This window comes from Lissotriton helveticus, chromosome 3_2 (assembly GCF_964261635.1).
Source record: "Lissotriton helveticus chromosome 3_2, aLisHel1.1, whole genome shotgun sequence".
Lineage (NCBI taxonomy): Eukaryota > Metazoa > Chordata > Amphibia > Caudata > Salamandridae > Lissotriton > Lissotriton helveticus.
In genome coordinates, this window is record NC_136062.1 from 430,998,384 (window position 1) to 431,008,185 (window position 9,802).

The following is a 9,802-nucleotide window of genomic DNA, read 5'->3' on the forward strand; positions in this document are numbered from 1 at the left end:
GATATTACAGAATATAAGCAAACCCCCTGAAGCACAAACCTTGTTCGCACCAAGTCTCGAGCCACAGGTTGAGTTCAGCAGCACTTAGGAGTAGTGACCCCCTCCAAGCATGTCCAGTTGTGCTACTGTCCATTCGGAACACTTGGGGGCCAATCATGGGTACCACAAGTTATGGCGATGCAAGGCAGGTTACCCAAAGGCCCATGAGCAGCAGCATCAACCTCAAGAAGCCCAGCAACCAGACCAGCCCACAGGCTCACTGCCCCACAGCAGAACATCTGGGGAGACCAGTCAAGGGAGCGAAATCCTAGCTCCAAGGAGGCTCACAGAGGTCCCGTCTCTGCAACCAACCCAAGGCAGCAAGGCTCCAAGTGCAGGGCCAGCAGATCGCAGGCTTGACAGGTGCCACCCCAGATAATGAGACCTCCAGAAAGTCAAGGAGGTGGAAACAGCCTACTGCAGCAAGTAAATAACAGTGATCCCTGCATAGCTGCACAAAACTGCCTCCAGATGCCATCACCTACCACTTTCATATCCCTTTGATATTCCGTCTCTCTGCCCGACCAGAAAGACCCGAGCCACCAAGTGCAATACCAGGGGATCTAAGGCTTCTCAAGGGCCACCCCAGCTACTGAAGCCTCCAACAATTCTGTGAGGGGGATCTAGTCCACTGCAGCAAGTGAACAACAGTGATTCCAGCAGAGCTTCACAAGACTACCTCTAGAAGTCACCAGCATCCTCTCTCCTAGGTTGTCGGAATCCCCAGAGGAACATGACAAATGGAGTGGATGGCAGGAGTGCCAAAGCAGTGGCGGTTGTCGTGTCAGAGCAGCACCACAAGTTCCTGGGAAACCCCGACAAGCTGCCCCAAATGTGACAGTACCTGAACCTCCTTATGTTGATGAAGGTCAGGGTAGAGCAGTGCAAAACCAGTCCTTTGAGATCGGTGGTTGAGACTTTCCAGGCTACGAGGATGACATTGACAAGAGGGGCGTAGCAGTCCTACAAAGGAAACTCTATGGAGTCTCAATGCGGTGAGTAGAAAAGGTTTTTCCGGATGAGTTATCGTTTAGCGTGTTTTTCTTGCTACACTGATAATCCTTTCATAGGAGGGTGGCAGGGTATAAGGCAGGATAACTATAGATTCATAATACAAACCATGTGAGCTTCCCTTTGAGGCTCCAGCTCGGGAGCCATCTTGAATGGCTCACAACTATGAAATATGGTCGAATTGATGAAGGGGAAGCAGATAAACTAAGGTGCTATGTCGACCAAAATTCAGCTGATAGACTTGTTGGCAAAGTGACGTGGGTCACTAAGATTATAGGAGGTTTGCTGCTGTACTCCGACTACCTTTGCTGTATATGAATCCATTGCATGACAAAAAGGTCTCACTTCCTTCCCTTCCCCACACATACCAATTGTGGGCAATGCTGACTTCATACCTGGTATTTCTACTTTGATTCAGTGACTGCTGTTGCTTTTGAGACTTTTAAACTTACTGTATTTTAATGCCCTTTGAGGAACTCAAACTCAAATATGGGATATCTGAGTCTGAGCGCTGTGGTTATCTCCAAATTAGACATTGGGTTGTGCAATACCATAATAGGGCTGGTGCTACTATGGACATTACACATTTTGTGCCTCACCTCGACCAAACGCTCGGTCTCCCAAACATACAGCACTCTTTAATAACAACATGTAAGGCATTTTTTTTCAAAAGTCGTGGGAAATAGAACTTAATATCTCTCTAGACTGCAGGCAATGGCAGAAAATCTTTCTTCGAACTAATAATTTTGCTTGCCTTGCCTAGGGAAGGGAGATACTGTACAATCTGCTGGTACCTCACCCCAGCCAGGGCTCCATGCCATTGACTTCTCTAGTCCAGATTGATTCTGGTTGGCCTACGGAGATTCAGGTACCTTTTCGCATAACATGTGGGCTTGCTCTCTGTAGGAAGAAGTTTGGGATATAACATTTGATGCCATCTCCCAGATCCAAGGTCAGATCCTCGATAAAATATCCGGGCTAGCTATACATGGTGGGAAGTTGGAGTCTTTCTAACCTCTCAATTCAACTGCCAGCAACGGGATCTCCAATCTCTTTTTGGCAGCTTAACGCACTGTCCTCTCTCTGTGTGGTAAACTTTTTGACCTCTGGCTCCATAGAGTCTGGCGTATGTACCACAAATACGCCATATGTACCACAAATCCTATATCAAGGATACAGGCGAAATGATAAAAAGAGTGGAAGATTTAAATTTTAGCCCACTGAACAACATCTTAGTGACTATGGACATTGAATCGCTTTACAGCAATATCCCCTTAAAAGAAGCTATAGATGCGACAAGCTGGTTCATTGACGAGTATGGGATAGTCTGCCCTAAAGATTTTATTTTAGATCTATTGAATATTGTGCTTACTGAGAACATCTTTGAGTTCGGGAGTACCCTTTACCAACAAGTAAAAGGGGTAAGCATGGGCGCATCAGTGGCGCCCACTATTGCGAATATATACATGGCGGCCTTTGAAACCAAGTATATTTACAACGGAGTAGCTCCGTTTTTTGAGTCCGTCTCCCACTGGTCCAGGTACATAGATGATATTTTCTTTATCTGGACCAGTTGGGAGGAGGCATTAAGGGAGTTTTTGACTTGGATTAATATGGCAGATGTTCACCTGAAGTTCACAGCTCAATTAAACACAGAGCAAGTTGAATTTCTTGATTTAATGATCAAGCATCAGAACAATAAATTAATAGTAGACCTGTTTGTGAAGCCCTCTGCACGCAATACCTTGCTCCATTTCAATAGCTTCCACCCTCGTAGCCAACGTCAGAGTATCACCTTTTCACAATTCCTCAGAGTACGGAGGAATTGTACCAACCTGGCGGACTATGATCTACAGGCAGCTTTGATGAGACAGAAATTTCTTAATAGAGGATACCCTCATAGATTAGTACTTGATTCGTACAAGAGAGCCAGATTTTATGATCGCGACCATCTTTTAAGGACCAAGCCACTGAAGGATAACCCCCGGTTAGTGTGTATTACAAAGCATTCCACCTTGGACAATACAGTGAGGCAAATTGTCAATGCCAATTGGCATATTTTGAACTCAAACCCGACGGCCAATGTCAAACTAGCTAAACCTCTTTTTGCCCATAAAAGAAACAAAAACTTGATAGATCTTATTGTGCACTCACGGTTTACCAACAATCATGTACAGCCTGAATTTGTCCAAAGATCCGTAGCAGACAATCTTCCAGTCAGAGGTACATTTAAATGCTCAGCTTGTAAATCCTGTGACAACATTCTGAATGGCGAGTCTTTTGAACATAATGGATGTCTTATGAGTGCTACCGGGATGTGGAATTGCAAGATGGCTAACTGTATTTACTTTATCCTGTGCCCTTGCCCACTGGGTTATGTTGGCGAGACATCTAGACCTATTCAGGTTAGACTAACTGAGGACCGCTCAGCAATACGCACGAACAAGATCGTGGCGCCATTAGTAAAACACTTCCAGGAGAAAAAACATAAACCCGAAGACTACAAGTGGCGGATCATAGAAAAGATCAGGTTAGCCGATAGTAAAGGAGGCAGCAAAGTGCGAAAGAAAAGGGAAGTCTTCTGGATTTTTTGGGGGACATTTAAGAACGGACTTAACAGCGATATCCCGTGGGAGAATGCTATTATATGAGTATTACTCCCCTTTTTCCTTTTCTTTATATTGTGATCAGCAGCTCCTTCCAGCTTTAATGTGCATTCAGGGATAGCATTCCTCCTTTTTTCTTATTTATTTATCCAAGGTACTGAACATGTAAACCCTTAGATTAAGGAATTACGCTAGTTTCCTTTGAAACAAGTGAGGGTATTATTATTATTTCATATATTTTAATATTTTAGTTTGAACCAACCCAGACTACGTTTCGTTTGACTTAACATCTATTAATTAGAGCGGCCATCCGTCATTTTTCAGTGATGTAATATTGTGATGATGTGGTTTATTGGACCACTCATAGCTATATTGCCACGTACGAGGGACTTGCCGGCATGCCCATATTGCAAATAACGGCATTTATTTGGCCGTTATTCGTCTTTTTAAGTGATTAATTGCACGGCACAGTTGGCATTTTATGATGGGATAAGCCCGATATTACGAGTAGGGAATACGTTATACATACTCGTTATACGAGTAACTTTCTGCGCAACGGAAATTTTGTATTGTCTCGAACATCTTATTTATTTTTAGTCCCTTTTCTTATTTCAAATGGCAGACACCATCTTTTTTGTAATTTCTTAGAGTCCATCGTTCATTGTTAGTTACAGGTAGAATCAGTCCCCTTTTTATTACCATGATAGCTCCACCGAGGGTGGAGAATGTTAGAATGGCGGGCTATTTGAACTGCACCGCCTAATGGGCAGGTTGTTCATCTGTTTTTATCCTGGGCCACATGTGACGCTGGTGGCCTCGAAACCGTAGAGAATCATCACGTCTCATCTTTAGACGGTAATCGTCCTTTTAAACAGTAACTCTACTCTAGAAATCTCCAATTAGTCTGTTTGTCAGACCCAAAATATATGGAATCTCTTGTCATAAGAGATCCAAACTATGGGAGCACCTATTACTTATTTTTATAAGTTTTTGCTAATAAGAGGTGCTTAACAAATAAATTTAGATATTTCTTTCTTTTATTAACAGATTTCCGAATAACAGCGGGATATTCTGTACACTCACCGTATCCATTTTATCAGTACAAGTATCGGTTGCATCGCGTCGTTTAGAAAGATAGAGACCTTTGTTTTTAAGGTAATAACTTTTACTAATTGTTAATTGAACCATTTGTCAAATCTATCAGGGATGTAATGATTTGCCTTTAATTATAATATCTCTTTTCAGGAATTGGTACGTTATTCTTTGTAGAGCTTCGCACCCGATACCTAGCGACCCAAGTATTTGTCTTTATCCACCAAGAGACATACCTGATTACGGACATTCTTAAGGTGGGATATTTCTTGAATATTGCTATTTTTTCTCGCTTTTGCCCTGTATATTCTTTGGGCAATATTTAGGTTAACAATCAGATGTGTGTAATTGGTTTTGACACACATCCTTTCTCTCGCTATGCAGGAGGTACATCGCTCTGTTCGGTGGTGATGACAACAAATTGAATGTTTGCGCCCCAACCGTATCTCTAAGGTGCATGAGTTTTGCATGATTGTCTTTTATTATTATTATGTCTCTGTTTCTCTCAGGCCATGATGAAGTATCCGCTAGCCTTTGGCAACAGCTCATTTCTATGGTGCACCTTACAGCTTGGCGTGCTACAGTGAGCACACTATAATATGTTTGAATAGTCATCTATACCGAGTTATTAGGTATCCTTACGTTTTCGCCATATTTCGATTAAATTCTAAGGTGAACACATAGCATCGTATTATCTAATAATAGGATCCGGCCACAGATGCAATCAGTAGTCCGGTTCGATCCTGCAGTTGCTGACACATTGTGTGCAGCATATAGATAGTAGCTTTACAGAAAGTCTACTTGGATGTCTACATTTACTGGGGCACTCATTGGGTATGATGTTTAATTTGTTTATTATTTTTTAACTCGTGATGAATGGCTGTGAGGATAGAGCATACCTAACTGTAGCATTATATTCGTTGCTATAGACCCAGGACCATATTATTTCTTGTTTCCTTCCTATCCATGGATTTATACGGAGGGCATTCTTATATCCACTGATCTTTTAACTAAGAGTGAGTGTCTCAATATTTTACCTTCAAATGATATTGCTGTAAATTGTTATGTGTTTAGTAACTTGTTGCCATTGGGGACTGGCTAGGCCAGTAGAACATCACCTATTGAATTGTTTGGCGACCTGTATCCTGTTTGCCATATATTATATATGTTTCGGAAACGAATGCTGTTTTGATAATTTTTGTATTTTTTCATGTTTTTTATTAACAAGTAATTAAAGATGTAGTGGTCTCTTGTTGAGAGCAGGCCACCATCTCTGTGATTTCCTCTAATCATAGTATGTCACAATTTGCAACCTTCCTATTTTACATGAAGGAGGTTGGATTCCGACCCACTACGATTTGAATTTTTAGAACCGACCAATTGTGAAGATTATGGTTCAGTTTTTATTTCAAGATGTGTTAAATGTGACTTCATCACATAAGAAAGGTGTGAGGTTGTCTGTGAAAGAAGCGTTGATCGCCCACTCAAAATAGGCAGATAATAGCAAGGATCAGTGTTGGACTTGGCCCTCTTTACAGGGTCATCTCTGAACTTTAGCTTATTTGGTTTACTTATCATCACTAGTACAGTGCACTGCGTGTGCCCAGGGCGTGTGAATCAGATGCTGCTGGTGGGCTTGCAGCACTGGTTGTGCCACCCACAGAAGCAGCATGTAAACGTGTGTCTCAGGTCAGCCACTGCAGAGCCCTGTGCAGTCTGGTACTGCCAGGCTGACTAGGCAAGTACACCCACTTACCAGTCCCTAAACCTTCCCTTTTCTTCATGTCAGACACCCCTATGGCCATGGTGACACCACTTCTGTCCTGGGGGATCTTCGCGCACTGTCAGATGGACGGGGGTTGGGAGATCTGCGCCAGGCAGATTGTCACACGACACCTGAGTTTTGTGTCACCCTCGGGGGAGCATATGTGCTCCCAAGGAAGTCCTTGCCTGGCAAGTGTTCAACCGCAGGGTTTGGTCCCTGGAGTGGGAAGCCATGTTCAGATGTTATATGACCTGGAGGAAGGGGCAACTATTATCAGTGTCCTGACCGAGGTAGCTTCTAGGGGTACCCCTCCAGTTGGGAGGGTGCAGTGCTCTGGAAGGGGGTGCAGAGGGAGGGAGTCCTCGCCTCTGACCCCAGCCTGAGGGGTTAGACCCAAGGTTGGAGGGCCAGGTTCAGGGTGTACCCTCTAACCTAGTAGCCCAGTTTCAGGATAGAACCTCTGAACTGATGGGTGAGTTGTGTAGAACACCTGCTACAGGTACCCTGACAATTCTTGAAGGAGGTACCACTCCAGGTGGGAGAGTACAGAGCCCCAAGGAGGAGGACCGGGTGTGGGAGAGCCCACCCCAGTCTCTGGTCCAGCCACCGGGTACAGGCCTAGGGCTGGTGGGTCAGTGCCATGATGTCATACCTGACCTCACAGGAGGGAGAGTGGACAAAGGGTGCCAAGCACCTGGGGCTACTGCCCCCGCTCTCTGACGCCACAGAGGTTTGAGAGCCCTGAGCGGCAGAAGGCCTGGGTTTCATTCTGACTACTGTCAGTGGCCACTGTGACTTGCTGTCTGTCTGTTGGGACACCCCTGTGAGCAAGTTAAGGTTAGATGCTGCACAGGTGCCGTCCACACGTGAAGAGAAGGGTTCCCCATGGATTAGCTTGGTGGACCCTAAGAGTATGGACAGAGGAATTGAAATGGGTTCAGATTGGTGTAGAACTGGAATATGTCCCTGCTGTTGCGGGCCAGGTCCATGTTCTATCGCCCAAAGCAGGGAAGCCCATCAAGGTAGTGATTGGTCTACCCTGCATTTTGGCTGGAAGTGGATAATGTTGGACTAGGCCCTTTTTGCAGGGTCATCCCTGAACGTTTTGCCTTCCTCCTCTATGTTGTCTGACATGTTTTTGTTTGTGTTATGACTCTGGGCACTTTACCACTGCTGATCAGTGCTAAAGTACATATGCTCTCCCTATTGTAAATTGATGTATGGATTAGTGACTCCATGATTGGCTTATTTGGTTTACTTGTCAGACCCTAGTACAGTGCACTGCGTGTGCCCAGGGCGTGTGAATCAAATGCTGCTGGTGGGCTTGCAGCACTGATTTTACCACCTACAGAAGCAGTCTGTTAAAGTGTGTCTCAGGTCTGCCAGTGCAGAGCCTGTGTGCAGCCTGGTACTGCCATGCTGACTGGGCAAGTGCACCCACTTGCCAGTACCTAAACCTTCCCTTTTCTTAATGTCAGATAACCCTATGGTAGACCCAAGTGCAGGGTGCATTGTAAGTATAAGGTAGGACAAGCCCTGATGTGTGTGACATGTCCTAAGAGTGAATTACAGCCATTTTCATTTTTCACTATTGCAAGGCTACCTGTTCTCCATAGGACAGAATGTGCAGTTATATAATTACATCTTATAATCCTAACTGACTCAGGGAACATGGTAGAAATTCGAGTTTAGTATGCCTGAACTCAAAATGATAAAATACATCTTTTAGTGAAGTTGGTTTTAACATTCTGTGTTTGAAAATACCACTTTTAGAAAGTAGGTATTTTCTTGACTAACTATCCAAACCTGCCTGTGCTAGGTTGTGTATTTCTTGTCTGGAGTTTGAGTGACAGGGCTGAGGATTCCAGGTGACAGAATGAGTCAGACCAGTGGTAAATAGAGAGATCTGCATCTAGATGGGTGGGAGGAGTTGCATCTGGGACCTGAATAGGACTGTGCCTACCCCCCACAGTGCTGTCTCCACCCCCTGTGGTGCGTCTGATGTCTCTGCCCTGCACTGTGAAAGGAGAGAAGGAATCATGTCAACAAAGTGCTCCAAGGCTGTGATTTCCCTCCACAGTGCTGGCTCCACCTCCTGTGGGGCATCTGATGTTTCTGCCCAGTACTGTCATAGGAAAAAAGGAGTCATGTAAACAGAGTGCTCCAGATCTAGTCTGGACTGGGCAAAGGCCCCTCTGACTTCTGAGGACAAAGGATTTGGGGGTATACATATTGGGACCCTGATCCCAAAAGATTAGATCATTTTTGGACAAACAAGAATAAACCTTTGTTGAGGAGAGGAACCTGAATAACCTGAGGAGAGACTATCCCTAAGCTGAAGTGCTGCTTGGGGGATTAGCCTGCAGTGGTTGCCTGACTGCCAAAGGAAGGAGAAAGGTACTTTGCGTACTTTATTTTCAACTTGTAAGGATCGCCAAGGGCTTGGAACAGAGCTTGCCTCCTGCTGAAGTCTCAGGGACAACAGACTTCAACCCCCAGCTCCCCATAGTTCCTTGGGAAGTGCCTGCTGCTGTTTTGAGCCTTCTGAGGGACTGCCTGTCACAAGAAGCAGGTAGCATGACTCAAGAGGAAGAAGCATGTCGCCGTCGCTGCTGCTGCTATCGCATCTTGAATGTCGGCGCTGTAGCTGTCATATTGCACCGCATCGAGAGAAGTATCCCGCAACAAAGAGGAAGTATGTCGCCTTTGCTGCTGCTGCCGTCCCATGTATGGGAATCAGCCCTCCTCTCCGTGACCGATAACATCAGGATGGCACAGGATAGAGGGGGCTCTATGATTCTGGTGCTGTTAGACTTGTCCGCTGCCTTTGACATGGTATCACATGATATTCTTCTCGGTCGTCTGCGGAAGGTGGGGATAGGAGGTTTGGCTCAGTCCTGGCTTGAGAGTTTTCTCTCGGGCCGCTCACAAGGTGTCAGATTGGGCTCCCATTATTCCATCTCTAGGGAGCTCACTAAGGGGGTCCCACAAGGCTCGTGTCTAAGCCCTACACTTTTTAATGTGTATGTGACCCCCCTGGCTGACATAGTGAGAGCATATGGGTTCACCCCAGTGTCGTATGCTGACGACACTCAGCTTTTGTTTCCATTCCAGACCCTCACACCTGCAATTAAACAATCCTTTGCCGAAGGTATGAGAGCGGTGTCTGATTGGATAGCCTCTAATTGCCTTCAATGTAATGTGGGAAAAACTGAGGTCATGCTCTTTGGGGAGGCCCCATCTGTGGTCACCAGAATGGTGGCCACTGGACTTAGGACCGGTCCCAAGT

General features: G+C 45.2%; 1 long non-coding RNA gene across 2 annotated transcripts; it reads left to right on the forward strand.

The window, feature by feature from the left end:
* Positions 1-4,707: 4,707 nt before the first annotated feature.
* LOC144826349 (uncharacterized) lies at positions 4,708-5,766 on the forward strand. Of its 2 annotated transcripts, XR_013609799.1 has the most exons (4): positions 4,708-4,811; positions 4,902-5,005; positions 5,133-5,201; positions 5,678-5,766. It is a non-coding gene; the product is annotated as an uncharacterized LOC144826349 (long non-coding RNA). The 2 variants fall into 2 exon arrangements; XR_013609800.1 differs by lacking the exon at positions 5,133-5,201.
* Positions 5,767-9,802: the final 4,036 nt, after the last annotated feature.